The sequence below is a fragment of the Gymnoscopelus microlampas genome (assembly GCF_963454915.1).
Source record: "Gymnoscopelus microlampas genome assembly, chromosome: 2".
Taxonomy (NCBI): domain Eukaryota; kingdom Metazoa; phylum Chordata; class Actinopteri; order Myctophiformes; family Myctophidae; genus Gymnoscopelus; species Gymnoscopelus microlampas.
Genome location: NC_139939.1, coordinates 608932 through 612500, shown reverse-complemented (window position 1 = coordinate 612500; position 3569 = coordinate 608932). Strand labels below are relative to the sequence as shown.

At 37.6% G+C, this 3569-nt stretch overlaps 1 long non-coding RNA gene across 1 annotated transcript in view; it reads right to left on the bottom strand.

Annotated features, from left to right (window-relative positions):
• Positions 1-3306, bottom strand: part of LOC311062579 — a 5095-nt gene extending 1789 nt beyond the window's left edge. The window contains exons 1-3 of the long non-coding RNA XR_014602514.1: positions 3105-3306; positions 797-901; positions 1-25 (exon numbers count right to left, since the gene is read on the bottom strand). The exon at positions 1-25 is cut by the window's left edge and continues 62 nt beyond it. This is a non-coding gene — a long non-coding RNA (uncharacterized lncRNA). The remainder of the gene's footprint in view (positions 26-796; positions 902-3104) is intronic.
• Positions 3307-3569: the final 263 nt, after the last annotated feature.

Here is a 3569-nt window from a genome sequence, read left to right as displayed (position 1 = left end):
TACACACAAAACAACGAACCTGGAGCTGACAGACAGACAGACAGACAGACAGACAGACAGACAGACAGACAGATGAGCAGAGATGAAACACAGACTGATAAACAGACAACTTCAAACACTGCTCGTTTAATCTGCACATAATTTATACATGAATAAAAAGAAAACTATTAAGTGCATTTTGCTGAGACTTGTTTTATTAATGGGATAAGGAAGTCCTTCTATTGATGTCTTCAGAAGGTTACTTAATAATATTAATATAAATATCAATATACATATTAATATTAATATACATATTAATATTAATAATAATATTATTTTGTGTAGCGTTAAAACTAGCAACTAGCAATCTACAACCTCACTGAGGAACAATGGTTAGGGGTCCCCAACCTGGGGACCCTTTGGTGGTCCGCTGGACAGCATTGTGAATTAGAGTGGTCTTTTCTACCCTCAAAAAGTGAAAAATGTAAATCAAACATCCACCAATGTAAACAGTATCCAACGCCATTTACTATACCTATTCCTGGGTTTTAACTGAGCCATTGATTGCCAATGAATAGTTTATGAAAATTAGCATCTGTTGCCAAATCCTGTGTATTTACATTGTATTATGCTGCATGCTTTGCTCATTAATACATGCTGCCCCTCCCAAATAAAAACAAATAAGGAAATGAACAATGAAACACACAAACAATAATATGTGTGTAATAGTAATAGTGTTATGTTACATCTTTAGACTTTACTGAGCCTTCATTGATCAGAGTTTCAAGATGAATGTGATGTAGCCTATTTCACCAACCTTTTTGAATGGACACTCAGGGCGATGTCTGTGGTCATTTGCACCCGAAGCCTTACTGCAGATTGTGTTCCTAAAACGCATGTCAATTCTCACCCGGGGTGTGAGCTACAAGAGAACAAGACATGACCCAATTCAATTCAATTCAATTCAATTCAATTCAATTCAATTACCACTTCACTTCATTTCCAACCTTATGTTCATATAATTGGTCCGACTCCTCACTAATGGGGCTGTGGACAGTTCAGAAACCTGCCTACAAGTGACATCATCGGTAGGCAGGTTTGGTCATTTCAAACAAGATTTCAAAAATGTATTTTAATGAATGCAAGAACAAGAACATAGAAGCCTTCTATGTCAGCAGGGTAACTTCCCAGTTAGAGAAAGGCTGTAGTTTCTATTAGCTTGGAATCCCCATTGATAATGTCACTAGTAGGCAGGCTTCTCAAAAGCCCACCAATGAGACGCAGAGTGAGCAGACTGAAATGGTTTCCATCTAATAATAAGCATTAGTGAGGATAACTGATATGAAGATAAGAATGAAAATATAGAGCAGAGACCGGACTGTGTCGTCCCAACGCCCTGAGTAAGCATGTTTAGGCATGGTGGCTGGGGGAAAACTTTCCTTTAAGAGGAAGAAAGTTCAGTCAGAAAACATATTTATCTGTGGTGCTCATGTCCTTCTGTCTTCTTATTTCAAACTGTGAGATGAAACATGACATGACACAATGTCAGTGTTTCCCATTGTTCATGTCAAACAGATTCATGTCAAACGAGTCTATGAAGCTATATGAAATCTACAGAAAGGTTTAATCTGCAACACAATTGTATATATCTCTGCTGTCCGGCCGGAACCAGCTAACTCCAAAATGGTAATTGTTCAGGAAATGAAAAACAAAATATAAATTTTTCATAAAATGAAGAAAACCTTATATTTTTAAAACAAAGCAATACTGCCTCATCAAACTTGGTATTGTGACTTTATATATTATCAGATACTTGCATGTGTCATTATATTATCACCACTTTACCCAAATCCAGCTCAAGTGGAGTTAGGAGGTTTTGTCCATCATTGATAAGAACAGCTGACAATGAATCTCAAAGCTCACAACACATCACAACGCATTGTGAGCTTGGAGATCAGCTATTTATGGTGTGCGCCATCCTCATATACTAAGTATAGATCAAGCTGAATGCTGTACTTAAACAACTTTTATTTGGAAACATCCATGGATCATGCAACAAAAAATTCTGCCACCCCGCAAAACGGTGACCAGAGCCGAGAGCAAATGACTGTTCACTTAAAGTCTCTGCTAAAGGTGGAGGGTAAAGCATGAATGCAGTTTGACATGAGTGATATTCAGTCACATCCTGCATATTGGTTTAATGCTGAAAGTACACAGTGAAAACTGTCCAAATGTATATCTGACAATTGGCCAAAAACCCTGAAGTTTTTAGACTATGGTATTGATCTGACAATTGGCAAAAAGTCAGAAATTGGAATGTATGGAAATTGGGTTTATGCTACAACGTACTGCAATAGAATGAAATTTTATGACTATAGTACTATAGTAAACTTTTCAATGTGTGTGGTGGGTGTTTCCTAGTGCTTTAGATTGTCATAAAAGCTGTGAAAGTCCTTTGGCATGATCTCCTTGAGCTCTTGGAGATGTTTATATTTCATTGGCTTGATCTTCTCTGGCTTCTCTGGCATGCAGCAGTGGAGAGCATGAAAGGAGGGGGAGTTGTTTGTTTTTGACGGACAGTTTGAGGATCCAATGGAGTTGGGAGTTTTCGTCAGAGGCGCTTTTTAATACTTTTCATTGTTTTGTTTTTTTTTCCTTTTACACAGACGTAAAGGGGGTTCAATAGCGTTGATTTATGAAAAAAAAAAAAAACCTGAAAATGGAGTTAGCTGGTCCCGGCTGGACACCGACGATATGCAGTGGAGGGTCACTGCTTAATCGCTCTTTCAGCTAAGGCGTCCTTGGCCTGAAAAAACGCTGAAGACCCCTGCCCTACACTGTAAGTGCATTCCACACTGAGCATTCATTATATTTTTGCTCGACTGGAAGTCTTTTTTTCCAATCTCTGATCTATAACAGAGTCATTCCACAGCATTAAGTTACCAGCAGATACATTGGAACAGCTCTGATCTGTGTTTCACAAGAGAACACACTTATTGTATCATAACGTAACGCTACATTCATGAAAACCATAAATACACAATGCAAAGATAAAGATTCAAAACACGATGAATACAATTCTAGTATATATATATATATAGAGTATATACATGCAACAGCGTTACCTGTGCTACTTCACCGATTGAAAAGAAGTTCAGATGTCCATAATCAAGTTGTTGATTAGCTTTTTTCAGAGCCAGATCAACAAAGCTCTTCAGGCGAGGTTCCATCTGGCTGTAGCTGTTGTATGTCTGTCCTGTCGCCACGCAGAACACACAGCTCAGGAACAACAAGCACACAGTGAGTCTCATCATCTTTTGCAGCATGGATCCTGAACAGGAGAATATAGTGTTGGTTAGACCTCCAGAGCAGAGTTATTACAGTTAACTAACAATAACCAAATAACGGAAACTACAATTGACAAAATAGTTTAGTTAACTGAAATAAAAACAAAAACTGGGCTTTCACAAAACTAACTCAAACTAACTAACCATAGAGGACATGTCCTGTAATCCAATATATATATTTTAAATAGTGAAAATAGCAAATCTACAAGATCAACAAGTTCTGCTAGTTTTTCTGAGCTTTTT